Source organism: Dermochelys coriacea, chromosome 28 (genome assembly GCF_009764565.3).
Source record: "Dermochelys coriacea isolate rDerCor1 chromosome 28, rDerCor1.pri.v4, whole genome shotgun sequence".
Classification (NCBI taxonomy): Eukaryota; Metazoa; Chordata; order Testudines; family Dermochelyidae; genus Dermochelys; species Dermochelys coriacea.
In genome coordinates this window covers 2,471,179-2,488,891 of record NC_050095.1, presented here as the reverse complement: position 1 = coordinate 2,488,891, position 17,713 = coordinate 2,471,179, and the positions used below count along the sequence as shown (strand labels likewise).

General features: G+C 56.0%; 1 protein-coding gene, 1 long non-coding RNA gene and 1 pseudogene across 4 annotated transcripts in view; 2 read left to right on the top strand and 1 right to left on the bottom strand.

The window, feature by feature from the left end:
* The window catches only part of LOC119849428 (zinc finger protein OZF-like), a 776,365-nt gene that overhangs the window by 721,021 nt on the left and 37,631 nt on the right, over positions 1-17,713 (bottom strand). The gene's annotated exons all lie outside the window — the stretch shown is intronic.
* LOC119849371 overlaps positions 1-17,713 on the top strand; it is a 1,398,949-nt pseudogene that overhangs the window by 1,374,702 nt on the left and 6,534 nt on the right.
* Positions 775-8,187, top strand: LOC119849439. The gene is made up of 3 exons (XR_005290492.2): positions 775-1,157; positions 4,791-4,879; positions 8,122-8,187. It is a non-coding gene; the product is annotated as an uncharacterized LOC119849439 (long non-coding RNA).

Sequence of the window (17,713 nt, the reverse complement as noted above, 5' to 3'; positions counted from 1 at the left end):
GCCCTAGAGGGCAGGTGTGATGCTGTCTGCACAGAGAATGGCTGACACCCTGTCTCCTGTCAACTGATGGCCTGGGCCCCTTCCCTGCAAGGTGCCAACTGAAAGTGTCTGGAGAACAAAGAGATCAGGTGGCCTCCTGGCTCAGAGAATAGACAAAGTCCAGAGGAGGGGCTGGAGGGGGTTTCAGTTTGGAGCTGGCTGGGGAGACGGGGGGAGGCCGAGAACCTGGGTCTGGGCCTCCCAGCCCCCAAGATGGACCTGACTGAGGGGTCCTGTTTTCTGTACCAACAAGCTGGGTTTTAGACCATGTTCCTGTCGTCTAATAAACCTTCTGTTTTACTGGCTGGCTGCGAGTCCTGGGGAATTGCAGGAAGTGGGGGGTACAGGCCCCGGACTGCCCCACACTCCCGCTGATAGATGTATTAGCAGGAGTGTTGTAAGCAAGAAAGGAGAAGTACTAAGTCTAAGGTTTCAGAGTAGCAGCCGTGTTAGTCCGTATTCGCAAAAAGAAACGGAGGACTTGTGGCACCTTAGAGACTAACAAATGTATTGGAGCGGAAGCTTTCGTGAGCTGCCGCTCACTGCATCGGTCTAAGGTTGTTACTTTTCAAAGGCTACCTCACAAGGCCTGTTGGTAGGCAGATTATTACAAGAGGGTGCAGGGTGTGAATACAGGCGGCTTTGCTTTACACCCCTTCCCCTTCGCTTCCCTCGGGCAGCGAGCTAGAGGCAGCCCGGGCCGGTGTCTGCAGGACCCAGCGGAAGGGGCAGGAGCAGCCGGGAGCGGGGCGGGCTGGAGGACGCGGGAGGCGGGACCCGGGGAGAACAAAGGCCGGAGATCGGGACCGTTCTCCGCGGGGGAGCAGCCCCGGGCTCTGCCCCCGTCCGCTCCGGAGCCCCCGGGGGAAGCGCTGGGGCCGGGCAGGAAAGTGACTCTCTGCCCCGGGGAGCCCCAGCCGCTGCAGCCCCCGGGGATCGGCCCCCGGCACGGCTGCGGGGGGGCCGAGACTGGGGCCCGGCGGGGGGGCATCAGGAGGGGAGAAGCCGGAGTGGGGGGGTTGCGCTGTCTCTGTGCCCCCAGGACATGCCGGGGGAAGGGGCAGAAGGGGGCTAAACGCAGGGACTGACCTGCCCGGGGAGATTCCCCGGTCACGAAGGTGGGTGGCGGGGGAGGCTCCGCCGTTGCACTCGGGGGTCTGGCCCCTGCCAGTCCCCCAACGCGGGAAACTCCGCTTGCCCCGGGGGCGCTGAGAGCCCCTGAACCCCACCTCGGGCTCCGGGTCCGCCCCATCCCCGGGCCCCGCCGCGGCCTGGGGAGACCCCTCCGGGCCCGCGGCGCCCCCTCTCCGGGGGTCTCCCCCCCCGCACGCCGGGATCCCCCCCCGCCGGGATACCCCTCCGTGCCCGCCCGCCCGCCGGATGCCCCCCACCGGGATACCCCTTCTACCCCCCCGCCGGGATCCCCCCCCGCCGGGATACCCCTCCGTGCCCGGCTGCCCACCGGGATCCCCCTTCCACCCGCCCCGCCGGATCCCCCCCGCCGGGATACCCCTTCTCCCCCCCCCGCCGGGATCCCCCCCACCGGGATACCCTTCTCCCCCCCCCCGCCGGGATCCCCCCCGCCGGGATACCCCTCCGTGCCCGCCCGCCCGCCGGATCCCCCCCACCGGGATACCCTTCTCCCCCCCCCCGGGATCCCCCCCCGCCGGGATACCCCTCCGTGCCCGGCTGCCCACCGGGATCCCCCTTCCCCCCGCCCCGCCGGATCCCCCCCGCCGGGATACCCCTTCCCCCCCCCCCGCCGGGATCCCCCCCACCGGGATACCCTTCTCCCCCCCCCGCCGGGATCCCCCCCGCCGGGATACCCCTCCGTGCCCGCCCGCCCGCCGGATCCCCCCCACCGGGATACCCTTCTCCCCCCCCCCCGGGATCCCCCCCCGCCGGGATACCCCTCCGTGCCCGGCTGCCCACCGGGATCCCCCTTCCACCCGCCCCGCCGGATCCCCCCCGCCGGGATACCCCTTCTCCCCCCCCCGCCGGGATCCCCCCCCCGCCGGGATACCCCTTCTCCCCCCCCCGTCGGGATCCCCCCCCGCCGGGATACCCCTCCGTGCCCGCCCGCCCGCCGGATCCCCCCCACCGGGATACCCTTCTCCCCCCCCCGCCGGGATCCCCCCCCGCCGGGATACCCCTCCGTGCCCGGCTGCCCACCGGGATCCCCCTTCCACCCGCCCCGCCGGATCCCCCCCGCCGGGATACCCCTTCTACCCCCCCCGCCGGGATCCCCCCCACCGGGATACCCTTCTACCCCCCCCGCCGGGATTCCCCCCCGCCGGGATACCCCTCCGTGCCCGGCTGCCCACCGGGATCCCCCTTCCACCCGCCCCGCCGGATCCCCCCTGCCGGGATACCCCTTCTCCCCCCCCCGCCGGGATCCCCCCCCGCCGGGATACCCCTCCGTGCCCGCCTGCCCACCGGGATCCCCCTTCCACCTCCCCCACCGGATCCCCCCCGCCGGGATCCCCCTTCCACCCCCCCCGCCGGGATACCCCTCCGTGCCCGCCCCCCCGCCGGGATCCCCCTTCCACCCCCCCCCGCCGGGATCCCCCCCGCCGGGATCCCCCCCCGCCGGGATCCCCCTCCGTGCCCGCCTGCCCACCGGGATCCCCCTTCCACCCCCCCCGGCCGGATCCCCCCGCCGGGATACCCCTTCTACCCCCCCCGCCGGGATCCCCCCCCGCCGGGATACCCCTCCGTGCCCGCCTGCCCACCGGGATCCCCCTTCCACCTCCCCCGCCGGATCCCCCCCGCCGGGATACCCCTTCTCCCCCCCCGCCGGGATCCCCCTCCGTGCCCGCCCCCCCGCCGGGATCCCCCCGCCGGGATCCCCCTTCCACCCCCCCCGCCGGGATCCCCCTTCGTGCCCGCCTGCCCACCGGGATCCCCCTTCCACCCCCCCCGCCGGATCCCCCCCGCCGGGATACCCCTTCTACCCCCCCCGCCGGGATACCCCTCCGTGCCCGCCTGCCCACCGGGATCCCCCTTCCACCCCCCCCGCCGGGATCCCCCTCCGTGCCCGCCCGCCGGGATCCCCCCCGCCAGGATACCCCTCCGTCCCCGCCTGCCCGCTGGGATCCCCCCCCACCGGGATCCCCCTCCGCTAGGATACCCCTCCGTACCCGCCTGCCCGCTGGGATACCCCCCCGGGATACCCTTTCCACTCCACCCCGCCAGATACCCCTCCGTCCTGGCCCGCCCGCTGGGATACCCCCCCCAGGATACCTCTTCCACTCCACCCCGCCAGGATCCCCCCCCGCCGGGATACCCCTTCCACTCCACCCCGCCGGGATCCCCCCCGCCGGGATACCCCTCCGTCCCCCCGCCGGGATCCCCCCCTGCCGGGATACCCCTTCCCCGCCCACCTGCTGGGATACCCCCCCCCCAGGATACCCCTTCCACTCCACCCTGCCGGATACCCCTCCGTCCCCCCCCGCCCGCTGGGATACCCCCCCCGGGATACCCCTTCCACTCCACCCGCCGGATACCCCGCCTGCCCACCGGGATAGTCCCTACCCTCCCACATCAGACCTCGCCCCCACCTGCCGAGTCCCACCTCACACCCCCTTCCTTGCAAAACCCTCTCCCGGATCCTGGCTCGCCCCCAGTCCCCTGTCAGTACCCCACACCTGCCGGGTCCCACCTCGTCCCCCATCCCCTGCCAGACTCTCCCCTGCCTGCTGGGTCCCTCTTCACGTCCCCCTTTCTTCCGAGACACCCTCCTGGTCCCGCCTCGCTCCCTCACCCGCCGTGTCCCACCTCATCTCCCCGTTCCCTGCAAGACCCTCTCCGGGGTTCTGGCTTGTCCCCCATCCCCTGCCAGACCCCCACTGCCTGCCAGGTCCCTCCTCACCCCTGCTTCCCTGTGAGACCCCCGCCCTGCCAGCTGGGTCATGCCTCGTTCCCCCTCCCCCACTAGATCCTCCCCTGCCTGCTGGGTCCCTTCTCACCCCACCTTCCTTGGGAGATCCCCTCCCAGGTCTCGCCTTGCTCCCCATCCCCAAACAGACCCGCCGTCTACTGGGTCCTACCTCACCCCTCCCCTTCCCTGTGAGACCCTCTCCCTTGTCCGCCAGGTCCCTCCTCGCCTGCCAGGTCCCTCCTCATCCCCTCTTCCCGGCAAGACCGCCTCCCTGCCAGCCAGGTCCTGCCTTGCCCCGTCAGAACCCCCCCGACCTGTTGGGTCCCTCCTCGCCCCCCTCCCCTGCCAGACCCTCCCCCGGCCGCCGGGTCCCTCCTTAACCCCCCTTCCCCGCGAGACCCGCCTCCCCATCCACAGAGTCCCGCCTCGCCCCCCTCCCTTACCAGCCCCCCCCGCACCTACCAGGTTCCTCCTCACACCCCCTTCCCCTTGAGACCCCTCCGGCCTGCCTGGTCCCTCCTCATTCCCCCTCCCCCACAAGACTCCCTGTCCACTCTGTCCCTCCTCAACCTATTGCTTTCCCCAGGGAGAAGGGGGAAGAGGAGAGATGGGGGGAGCCTGGGGCTGGAGAGGTGAGGCAGGGAGCTAACCTCCCACAGGAGAAGCTTCATCCTCCAACCATGCTTTCCCTGTCTCTGCCACTTTCCTCTCAAATGCTGATAGAAATTCCCTCTAGTGCTTCCCCTGTTTTCTCCCTGTCTGGCAGAGTCTAGGATGTCTGTCGGCAAGAAAAGGGCCTGGGGGAATTGAGATGTGAAATGAACTAAAGCCTTTTCTGAAACCTCCATAACTTCCCTTCTCGCCCTGCCAGGCTGCAGAATGACACCCACGTCTCGCTCCAGTTCATCCCGTCCTCCCATGGGACAGGGGAGAGAAATGGCTGCAGAGGAGCCAGCTCAGGTAGGGATTATCGGGGGGTGGCTGGTGGGTTCCTGCTGGAGGGAGAGGGACAGCAAATACACTGGAGATGGGAAGTCTGGTTTGTATTTTGGAGCAGAGCAGGAAATGCACAGGGTGGAGAAAGGGAGGAGGACAGGGGGTGGCAAACCTTCCGGGACTAGTTTAATAAGTGACTTAGATTCTAGGAACAGATTCATGAGGTTTGGAGGTTGAAGTGTCCTAATTTGTGGAAGAGGAAACAGCCCACTTAGAAGGGGCTAGGAAAAGTGGCCAGACTCCCAGTGCTGGAGCCTGACCTGACTAACTAGCAGCCGTTGTGAGATATGAAGGGGGCACCCACCAGTCAGGCTTAGGGGAGATGCCTCTTCCCTCATATCCAGTTTCTCACAATGAGGAGGGTGTTGGGCTTCCTACCCATGTCATGGTGATGTCGTGGTGGGCATCTGCTATAGACCACCAGATCAGGGGGATGAGGTGGACGAGGCTTTCTTCGGACAACTAACAGAAGTTTCCAGATCACAGGCCCTGGTTCTCATGGGGGACTTCAATCACCCTGACATCTGCGGGAAGAGCAATACAGCAGTGCACAGACAATCTAGGAAGTTTTTGGAGAGTGTTGGGGACAACTTCCTGGTGCAAGTGCTGGAGGAACCGACTAGGGGCAGAGCTCCTCTTGACCTGCTGCTCACAAACAGGGAAAAATTGGTAGGGGAAGTAGAAGTGAGTGGCAACCTGGGCAGCAGTGACCTTGTGATAGTCGAGTTCAGGTTCCTGACAAAAGGAAGAAAGGAGAGCAGCAGAATACAGACCTTGGACTTCAGAAAAGCAGATTTAGACTCCCTTAGGTAACTGATGGGAAGGATCCCCTGCAAGAATAACATGAGGGGGAAAGGAGTCCAGGAGAGCTGGCTGTATTTTAGAGAGGCCTTATTGAGGGCGCAGGAACAAACCATCCCAATGTGCAGAAAGAATAGCAAACATGGCAGGCAACCAGCTTGGCTTAACAGAGAAATCTTTGGTGAGCTTAAACACAAAAAGGAAGCTTACAAGAAGTGGAAACTTGGACAGATGACTAGGGAGGAGTATAAATATATGCTTGAGCGTGCAGGGGTGTAATCAGGAAGGCCAAAGCACAACTGGAGTTGCAGCTAGTAAGGGATTTGAAGGGTAACAAGAAGGGTTTCTATAGGTATGCTAGCAACAAGAAGGTGATCATGGAAAGTGTGGGACCTTTACTTAATGGGGAAGTCAACCTAGTAACAGATGATGTGGAAAAAGCTGAAGTAACGCTCTTTTTGCCTCGATCTTCACAGACAAGGGCAGCTCCCAGACTGCTGCACTGGGCAACACAGTATGGGGAGGGGGTAAGCAGCCCTCAGTGGTGAAAGAACAGGTTAAGGGCTATTTAGAAAAGCTGGGCATGCACAAGTCCATGGGGCTGGATGCAATGCATCCGAGGGTGCTGAGGGAGTTGGCGGATGTGATTGCAGACCCATTGGTCATTATCTTTGAAAACTCGTGGCGATTGGGGGAGGTCCCAGACGATTGGAAAAAGGCAAATGTAGTACCCATCTTTAAAAAAGGAAAGGAGAATCTGGGGAACTACAGACCAGTCAGCCTCACCTCAGTCCCCAGAAAAATCATGGATAGGTCCTTAAGGAATCCATTTTGAAGCACTTGGAGGAGAGGATGGTGATCAGGAACAGTCAACATGGATTCACCAAGGGCAAGTCATGCCTGACCAACCTGATTGCCTTCTACGATGAGATAACTGACTCTGTGGATATGAGAAAAGCATTGGACGTGATATGTCTGGACTTTAGCAGAGCTGTTGTTACGGTCTCCTTCTAAAGTATTCTAAGTATTCTAAAGTACGGTATTCTTCTAAAGTAGTATGGGCTGGATGAATGGACTATAAGGCAGACAGAAACCTGGCTAGATCGTTGGGCTCAACGGGTCGTGATCAAACGGTTTGATGTCTAGAGGGCAGCTGGTATCAAGCGGAGTGCCCCACGGGTCAGTCCTGGAGCCGGTTTTTTCAACATATTCATTAATGATCTGAATGATGGGATGGATTGCACCCTCAGCAAGTTTGTGGATGACACTAAGCTGGGGGTAGAGGTAGATACACTGGAGGGTAGGGATAGGGTCCAGATGAGAAGCTGGATATGAGTCAGCAATGTGCCCTAGTTGCCAAGAAGGCCAACAGCCTATTGGGCTGCATTAGTAGGAGTGTTGCCAGCAGATGGAGGGAAGTGATGATTCCCCTCTATTCGGTACTGGTGAGGCCACATCCGGAGTACTGCATCCAGTTTTGGGTGCCCCACTACAGAAAGGAGGTGGTCAAATTGGAAAGAGTCTAGTGGAGGCCAACGAGAATGATTAGGGGGCTGGGGCACATGATTTATGAGAAGAGGCTGAGGGAACTTGGCTTATTTAGTCTGCATAAGAGAAGAATGAGGGGGGATTTGATAGCAGCCTTCAACTACCTGAAGGGGGGTTCCAAAGAGGACGGAGCTCAGCTGTTCTCAGTGATGGCAGATGACAGAACAAGGAGCAATAGTCTCAAGATGCAATGGAGGAGGTCTAGGTTGGATATTAGGAAAAACTATTTCACTAGGAGGGTGATAAAGCGTTGGAATGGGTTACCTAGGGAGGTGGTGGAATCTAGGCTTGACAAAGCCCTGGCTGGGATGATTTAATTGAGGTTGGTCCTGCTTTGATCAGGATGTTGGACTAGATGATCTCCTGAGGTTTCTTCCAACCCTAATCTGCTAGCATCACCTGTATCAGTCTCTGGCTAATAGGTGTGTGATGGATCTGCTGAGAGAGGAGAGGCTCTCTCTTTGTTCTCTCACCCTGATGTTTGCTGGATGCTCAAATACTTGATAAGTTCATGCAGGCTAGGTCCATCAGTGGCTATTAGCCAGGATGGGCAGGGATCGTGTCCCTAGCTTCTGTTTGCCAGAAGCTGGGAGTGGGCAACAGGGGATGGATCACTGATGATTACCTGTTCTGTTCATTCCCTCTGAAGGACCTAGCATTGGCCACTGTTAGAAGATACTGGGATAAATGGACCTTTGGTCTGACCTAGTAGGGCCGCTCTGATGAGCGGTGTACAGGTAGGACTCTGTTGACTGCAAGCCACCCAGAGCATCCATTTGATTGGCTCCTTTCCCCATTGAATAGTGGGGCTGTGAGTGGGGCAGCAGGTACTGACTGTTGGACTCTTTCTTTTTCAGGGGCCGGTGACCTTCGAGGAGGTGGCTGTGTATTTCACCAGGGAAGAGGGGGCTCTCCTGGACCCCGCTCAGAGAGCCCTCTACAGAGACGTTATGCAGGAGAACTATGAGAATGTGACTTCACTGGGTAAGGATTCCTGTCCCCTCTGTTCTTAGAAGCGGAAATGCAGAGTTATGGTTCACACCACCTGCACAATGCAACCTCTTCTCTGTCCTATTTCAGCATCACCCTAACAAGCCAGCGGCCCACATACTAACACTCTGCCCTCCCTGCTACAGTACATTCTGGGAACATTTCACAGGGGCAGTTCAGCACAACTTCACTTTGCTAAGGCCAAACTTGAATTTCGGTCCAGCATAAAGAACAGAAGCCTCTGACCCCTGGTTAGCATTAAAACACTGAGCCTACTACAAACTCACCAGCTCAGACTTGCAAAGTGATATCACCCCTTTACCGGGGAAGTGGCGCAGGCCGAGGGATGTTCTGGCTGCTGCTTCCTGCAGCTCCCATTGGCCAGGGATGGTGAACTGCAGCCAACTGGGAGCTGCGATCAGCCGAACCTGCGGACGCCTCAGGTAGACAAACTGGCCCAGCCCGCCAGTGACCTTCCCGGATGGGCTGCATGCCAAAGGTTGCAGATCCCTGGTCTATAGGATTGCCTTTATCTGTAGGGCAATAAGGCCTAATGGCCAGAGTCATTTGAGTTGCCCTGATCCTCATGGTGCTATGGCCTAGTAGTCAGGATCAATTAGATTACCCTTATCTGCAGGGTGGAAAGGCCTAGTGGCCAATGTCAAGGACAATGGGTTGCCACCTTGGGGTGGGTGGAGGCCGGGGTAGGGGGACCCAGGCTCTCCTGATCCACCAGGTCCCAGCCCAGGGCCCTGTCTGTGGCAAGTGTCCCTGCTATTGAGTTAGCAGGGAGCCGACTCCAACATGCTGAGTGTTCTCAACCCTGCGACTGGCATCCTCCCTGGGCTACTTCCCACTATGTCTCTGGTAGTCATGTTCTGGGCACCTGCAGGGTTCCTGGATTTGTCAGTGTGGAGGCTCCCAGCGATCCTGGGTTTTCCCAGACATCTGCTGGTGTCTGGGTCTCCACCTGGGTCTTGGTGGCCCTTGCTCCTGCTGTCAGAGCCTCTGGGGCTTCCTGGTCTGGAGCCTGCAGCGAGTGTCTATCCTCTTCAGCTGTCAGCCCAGGCTGAGCTGAGCTGCTCCCCTTTATACTCCTGCTACATTTGGAGCATGCCCAGTAGGGCTTGGTGGGCGTGGCTTCCACAGCCCACAATGCAGAGTTAACCGGCCAGACAAAACTGACATCCTGGCCCTCCAGGTTGGGGGTCAGGCACTGGGCTGAATACCTGGCCCGTAAAAAACAAAATATGTTACGGAAACAGCGGCTGAGAAATCGACCTTCACTGCAACGGTTCTCAAACTGTAGGGCGGGACCCCAAAGTCGGTCGTGACCCGGTTTTAAGGGGTCGCCTGGGCTGGTATTTAGACTTGCTGGGATCTGGGGCCGAAGCCCGAGCCACGCTCCCCGGGGCCGAAGCCCAAAGACGTCGTCCCTGGGGAATGGGGCTTGGGCTTTGGCTTCAGCCCTTGGGCTTTGCTGCCCTCCACCCAGCCCCGCCCCTGCACAGGGGGACCGGGCACAGGCAGGCTCAGGCTTCAGTCCCTCTTCCTGGGGCCGTGCAGTAATTTCTGTTCTCAGAAGGGGGTTGTGGTGCAATGAAGTTTGAGAATCGCTGCTTTACTGTGTGCGATGGCCTTCGGGAGTCAAACACCCATATGACTGCCAGTGGTGAAAGCCGAAAGGAAGCCACTGGCATGAAGACTGAAGTACTCAACACCAAGACAAAAACCAAACTTGGTGTTTGGAATGTATGGACAATGTACCAAAAAAGGGAAGCTAGCTCAGGTCCCAGCAGAGATGAGATGCTACAGCTTACACATCCTGGGTGTCAGCGAGAGCAGATGGACAGGATCAGGAAGATTAACAACAGCCTCAGTAGAAACTTTGCTGTATTCTGGATGGGATGATGGACAACACCATGACAGTGTTGCCAACCTGTTGAAGAAGGGAGTGGAGCGATCCCTGCTTGACTGGAAATCCATCTGCAGCAGAATTATGAGAGCCTGACTGAAAGGGAAACACAATAACATCATCCTGATTCAGTGCTACGCTCCGACAAATGACTGTGATGAAGAAGCAAAGGACAAATTCTACCTTATGCTATAGGAGGAGTTAGAGAGAGTACAACGCCACGACCTATCGTCGTGGGAGACCTGAATGCCAAGATTGGTAAGGACAACACAAACAACGACAGAGCAATGGGAAGACATAGAAGTGGCATGATGAATGAAAACGGAGAGAGGCTTGTTGATTTCTGACGGAACCCTATTTCAACATCGTGTCATTCACAAGCTGACATAGTGTTCTTCAAATGGCAGAGATAAGAACCAGATTGACCATATGATGATCAATGGCAAATGGTGACACTCACAGACAGATGTGAAAGTGAGAAGGGGAGCAGACGTTGGCAGTAACCACCACCTTATGACAGCCTCCATCAACGTAAAACTGAGAAGTGTGGGGCCACCAAAAAAGGGACATAGACGTCATGCCATTGACGAGCTAAAGTCCCCTGAAATACAGAAAGTCTTCATTCTGCAGTGAAAGAACAGGTTTCAGACACTTGCAGACATTGATGAAGAGGAGAAGAAGGCAGATGAGGAGATCAACAAGAAGTGGGACAAAGTAATTACAATCTATGAACAGAGCAGTGAAGCCTGTCTAAGCCAGAGGCAGAAGAAAAGAAAGGAGTGGATTATACCCAGTACATGGAACATCATAGAAACCAGACAAGCCCTGAAAAAAAAAGTTTTAGACATAAAATCCCAGATGCTGAAGGACAAATACTATGCGCAGTATAGCAAGGCACACCGGGAGATCAAACACCTTCTGAGAGCAGACAATCGACATTATATTGATAATCTGGCAACACAAGCCGTGGAGACAACTGCTCGTGGTGAACAAGGAACCATCTACAAAATCTTATCAGTGGTAAACGGCAGACACCAACAAACACTCTCATCAGAGACACAGGAGGCCACCTACTGACAACAGAAAAAGAACAAGAAATGCACTGGACAGAGCATTTCAAAGAATTGCTGGACAGGGATCCACTTATAGAGGAAGCAAACATCCAGGAGGCAGAAGAAGATCTTGATATCAACATAGACACCCCAACAAAGCAAGAGATCATTCAAGCCATCAAATCCTTAAAAAATGGCATGGTATCACACGTTTATCTGTGCCAAGCAAGGTATTGGGTAAGATCATAGTCCAGCTTATATCAGAGGCAGTTGATAGTGTTCTCAGAAAAGAGCAAGCCGGTTTTCGGAAAGGGCGTGCATGCACAGACCAGATCTTCACTCAACGAAACATAATAGAACAATGCTTAGAATGGCAATGGCAACTCTACATAAACTTCTTAGACTTTGAAAAGGCTTTTGATAGCATTCATAGAACCGGCCTATGGAAAATTTTGTACAATCAACATTATCAAAAGCATCTATTCCAACTTCACATGCAGTGTTGATCACAGTGAGCTCAGTTTTGAAGTCAGAACAGGAGTACATCAGGGATGTGTCATGTCTGCAGTCCTCTTCAGCATTGCCTGGGTAATGCAGCGTACAACAGAAGACGTTCCAAGAGGCATTAACTGGACACCCTTCTCATGCCTTGAAGACTTGAACTTCGCAGATTCTCTCGCTCTCCTATCACATACCCAACACCATATACAAGAAAAAATAACTCAGCTCAACACATTCAGCCAGCAAATTGGACTGAAAATCAACTGCAATAAAACAGATATCTTGACCTTTAATATTGCCTCACCATCACTAGTCTAGATAGAGGGTCATGTTCTCACCAATATAGAAATATTCACATAACTGGGCAGCACCATCAGGCAGGACGGTGGAACAAACCAGGACATCCGGAACAGAATCAATAAAGCCAGGAACACCTTCAGGAGCTTAAATACAGTCTGGAAATCATCAAAATATAACACCAAAACCAAACTCAAGATTTATCAGAGCTGCATACTTCCAACACTACTTTGGATGTGTCAGACTTTGTCATTCCCCAGCATTCTGCACTCTAAACTGTCTTCATTCCGTACAACCTGCCTCAGAAAAATCCTCTGTATCTTTTGTCCCACAACAATCTCAAACCAAGACCGATTCACACAGTGTAGCCAAGAGGATCTGAGCCCCATCATTGCCAGGAGACGCTGGAGATGGATCGGTCGTGTGCTTCGGATGGAAACTGATTCCATCACCAGAATAGCACTAAGATGGACACCTGAAGGCAAACAAAAATGCGATCGCCTAAAAACAACATGGTGACAAGCTGTGGAAGCTGAGCTGAGAAATCTGGGGCACAGCTGGGGAACCATTGAAAGACTTGCCAGAAACAGACAGGAGTGGAGGAGCTTCGTCACGCTGATGGGAGAATCTTTCCTGTTTGCTGTAGCATGTCTACACGGATGCACTACAGCAGTACCATCGCAGTGTCTCAAGTGTAGACAAGCCCTGAGATATGACATTCAGTGACACCTCCAGTCCCTTTTCCTTACTGTGCTGAATCGCTCCAGCCTGTGGTCACCGGTCCCGGCTTTCCTATAAATGTCTGTGACGTTCCCCTCTGGTGTTATGTGGACCAGTGATCTGATAGGTCACTCCATTCCTTGACTCTGGGAGCCGGCCTTACCCTGCTCTGCTGTGAGAACCCCCACTCCTGGGCTGTTCACATACAGCCTCTGGCATGTAAGCTACTCCTTGGATTGTGCAACCGAAAGTCACTAGCGAATATCTCCAGTCCCAGACACAACCCAAGGGACCTCCATCTTGCAGTGTCCAGTTATGCCCGCTGGACGCTGCAAGTTTATATGAGTTTATATCAATTTCTTTGTTAAATTGACAAAGTCATATGTACCAGGCTAGTTCTCCCAAGGTGAGTCTGACATGCTTCAAACCAAATGCACCGCTTCAGGTAGAATAAACAAACAGATTTATTAACTGTAAAGATAGATTTTAAGTGATTATAAGTCAAAACATAAGTCAGATTTGGTCAAATAAAACAGAAACAAAAGCAAAATGCATTCTAAGCTGCTCCAGGGCTGGAGCACCCGCGGAAAAATTTTTGTGGGTGCTCTGCACCCTCCGGGGAGATCACTTTTGGCAATTGCCAATCAGCTATTTAGCATGCGCAGCTGCCCCCATCAGCTCTTTGTTTGGCTGCGGCCAATCAGCTGTTTGGCACGAAGTCCCACCTGTCAGCTGTTTCCCCTGCAGCTGCTGAAGCTCCCAGTGGGCTCCCACTGCAGGCATGTGCGAGTCCTTTTAATGTTCAGGGCAGAGGGAGCTGGGCTGGGGGGACAAGCAGCCAGGGCACAGCAGCTTCTGGGCTAGCTGTGGAGGGGTGGGGCAGATGAGTGGGCAGCCCCTTGGCAGGGGGTTGGGGGGAGATGGGTGGGCAGCCTCTTGGCTGGCCCCAGGAGGCTGCTGGGAAGAATATGGGCCAGGGGGTTTCTCAAGGACTGAGCCAGCCATTCTCAGCCCACCGTGGTGTCTCCCCCAGGACCTGTGCTCCCCCTCCAGCCAGGAGAAACCAGCTGCAGACCCCCTTAGTGCTGGGCAGAGGGACAAACCAAAGGACATGGCTCCTTTAAGAAAAGTTTGCCCTTGTGTCTGATGAGTGAACTTGGGCTGGGGCTAGCAGCTCACTGCCCCCCCCCATTCTCCATCCAGTGAGTTGGGTGCGCACAGCCATGGCCAAAGGTGAGAGGGGCTTCACTGCAGCCCCTGGTGCAAATGAGCAGCCTCCCCCAGTTTGGACCCTGCCTGTGCCCAGACCCCTCTCAGGTGGGCTCTGGGGGCTCCCAACCTCTATGGTTCTGACCCAGGTCCCGGGGCTCTGCATCCCTTCCCCGTGTGTGGGGGTAATGAGGGGGCAACACAGCCCTAGCACTTCTAGCCCCATCCTCCCCGTGGGCTCTTCTCCATGGCTGGCTCTCACGCCTGGGAAAGTAATGCTTGCCCAGCCCAAATCTGTCTCACCCGCCCCCACACCCAGATCAAGCCTGCCTGAGTGGCTTTTCCTCCCAGAGAGGAAGTTTATCCCCTTCCCCACCCATCAGCATCCCCTCCTCCCCGCATCAGGAAGGATTGATTCCCTTCCCCTGAATCCATTCCCCCTTGCCACCCCTGCAGTTCCCAGGGAATTCCTTCCCTTGCATCCACCCCCCTGTATCAGCTACATGTCAGGAGCCACTGCCTCGCTTCACCTTGGGACACCTGAGCTCCTCCTGCTTCAGGGTGCTGGGCCGGGTGGAGGAAGCAACCCCCCCTAGCCCTCCCCCCATCCTTGGCCATGGTCCCATCAGGGGCTCCCCACCCACAAAAGTTGCAGAGTGTGTGCGGGAGTCAGGGGCAGCCCTGGGGACTGGGAGGAGCTGGAACGACACAGCCTCGCCACACAGCAGGATGAAGGAACGGGCCATTTCTATGCTGGGCCGTTGAATTAAATGTCTCTCTGTGTCTCAGGGTGGGCAGTTTCTGGGTTGGCCGCAGGGGGTGGGGCTGGGGGGAGACAGAGCTGCTTGGAGTGTGTGGGTGGGAGTGGGTGCTAAACAGAGCCACCAGGAGGTGGGAAGCAGAGAGAGATGGGAAAAGGGAGACGGGTAGAGAGCAAGAACTGGGAAACATCAGGAAGGGGAGATACCAATGATAGACACACTTTCAATAACTAGAATGAAAGTGTATAAATATGTTGAAAATAGCCTCCCCTCAAAACTGGCAGTGCACCCCTCCAGCACACACACCTCGCCCTTAAGGCAGGAAGGGGCAGAAAGGAGTGAGCGGGAGGTGGGAGGCATTTAGCGGAGGGGGTCAGCAAGAAGGAGGCATTCAGGGGGGTCTAGGAGGATGGGGCAGGAAGAGGTGGAGTGGGGGCTGGGCCTTGGAGAAGGGGGCAGAGCCAGGATGGGGCACCCGCCAGAAAAACCAAAATTCAGCACCTAGATACCCGGGCCTTTTCCTTCCACAGGGAGGATGGACGAGAACACCACTTGCACTTCAAACTCCTTTATCCTTCTTCCCAGAGCCACGTAGTCTGCAGTGATCCGCTCAAGGTCATTCCTGGCAGTATCATTGGTGCCTACGTGGAGAAGCAGGAAGGGGTAGTGATCTGAGGGCTTTATGAGTCTCGGCAGTCTCTCCGTCATATTTCAGAGTAGCAGCCGTGTTAGTCTGTATTCGCAAAAAGAAAAGGAGTACTTGTGGCACCTTAGAGACTAACAAATTTATTAGAGCATAATGCATCCGATGAAGTGAGCTGTAGCTCACGAAAGCTTATGCTCTAATAAATTTGTTAGTCTCTAAGGTGCCACAAGTACTCCTTTTCTTTCTCCGTCATATTGTGAATCCTGGCTTCTGGCAGGCAGCACACTTCTTGGTTTTCCCGGTTGAGACGGCAGATAGATGACTCAGTCCCCACCTAGGAGGGAGTCTCCAACCACCACCACCCGCCTCCTTCTCTTGGGAGCGGTGGTCGTGGAACCCCCCATCCCTAGGACAGTGCATCTCATGCCTTCCAATCGGAGAAGTCTCCTTCTGTTCCCTTCCCTCAGATGTATCATCTAGTCCACTTTCTACATCAGTACCTGCGAGGAGAACATGAAAATGGTTGCTTACCTGTATCTGCATTGCTGGTACAAGGGTGCTCCTCTTTCTTCTTCTGGAGGTCACATGCTGCCAATTTTCCTCAGTGTCCCTCTGGCCCCACTGCGCAGCCTGCTCTGATTCTTCAGGAAGTTGTGCCTGCAGAAGCATATCCTGACGTCTGTCCATGAAATCTTCATTTTCTCTTATGCAACTCAGGGTTGATACTTGTTTCTCCAGTCCTTGAACCTTCTCTTCCAATATGGAGACCAGCTTGCACTTTGTACAAACAAAGCCACTTCTGTCCTGTGGAAGAAAGACAGACATGGCACATCCAGTGCAGGTCACAACAGCTGAACGCTCCCCATCCATATTACCTTCCTTCTATGAGCTTCCTCAGGAGTTGTAGTAACTACTCAGAGAAGCCTGTAAGATGAAATCCTCAGCGGGCTTTCCCCAAGTGAACTCCCTCTGTTAGCCTGTCGGCTGCCCTTTCCTCCCTCTTGGCTTTGCGCCCCCCTTCAGAGTCAGGTGAGCATTACTGAGTCTCTCCAAGCAAGGTTGAGCAATTCCCTTGGTGTGGCCCCATGCAGGTGAGTCATTGCATTGTAGCTCCCTTGCTGGACAATGGCTGTTGATGGGTTGTTTGATATCCTGCCCGGGCGTTGGTTACTTTCCTTGCTATTGCCTCTGGGGAGCTAAGATCTGGGTGATTCCCCAACTTACAGAATGTCTCAGTGACAACCATACTACACAATTCTCATAACTTCATATGCATGAATGATTCACATGTACGGATAGAGAAATGACTTGAGCAGATCAGAACCTTTCCCCTGATACCTTACAAGGCCTGCTTTATATGTAAGATCATGATATGAAAATGAGGAATATGGGGGTTACGGTATGCTCCACCAAGGTGTAGAATGTCACACTCTCCCATAATCTCAGTATTTCTCTCTGTGATTAAAAAGCAGGTCCAAGGTGATTTCCCCTCTGGCTGGAGTCTTTAATTCCTGGAACACGGAGTTACTGTCTCTGTGTTTTAGGAGCCCTTTTGCTGAGGAGTGTCTGTCTGTGTGTGTGTTCCCAGCAGAGATAGGGATAGCTAAATCCCTCATACGCAGAGTGTCCTCCACCTTGGAGCACCTGGGGAGCTGCCCCAAGCATTTCACTGCTTTAAAATGGGCTGAGTTAAAACTGATAGGCTCTTTTTTGTGAGAAATGTCCTGTCAAGGTTCCTTCCCCACTCTGAACTCTAGGGTACAGATGTGGGGACCTGCGTGAAAGACCCCATAAGCTTATTCTTACCAGCTTAGGTTAAAAACTTCCCCAAGGTACAAACTTTCCTTGTCCTTGAACCCTACGCTGCCACCACCAAGCGGGTTAAACAAAGAACAGGGAAAGAGCCCACTTGGAGACGTCTTTCCCCCAAAATATCCTCCCAAGCCCTACATCCCCTTTCCTGGGGAAGACTTGATAAAAATCCTCACCAATTTGCTTCTTAACCCTTTACAGGTGAAAGGGTTTTGCCTCTGGCCAGGAGGGATTTTATAGTTCTGTATACAGAAAGGTGGTTACCCTTCCCTTTATATTTATGACATGTCCCATGAACTCCCCTGATCTCCCTTGTTTTCTATCCCCTGAGCAGGGTTTCCCATTTCCAAACCTGATGTGATCTCCCAGCTGGAACGAGGGGAGGAGCTGTGGGTCCTGGATCTCCAGGGCTCTGAGGAAGCAGCGATCACGAGAGGTGCCTGCGCAGGTGAGGGATCCTTAAGCCAATTCAAAAACGCTCTGTGGCTGAAGAAAATACCTGGGACTCCCTAAAAAGGCCTTGGGAGCTCTGGAGTTCAGGAGTAT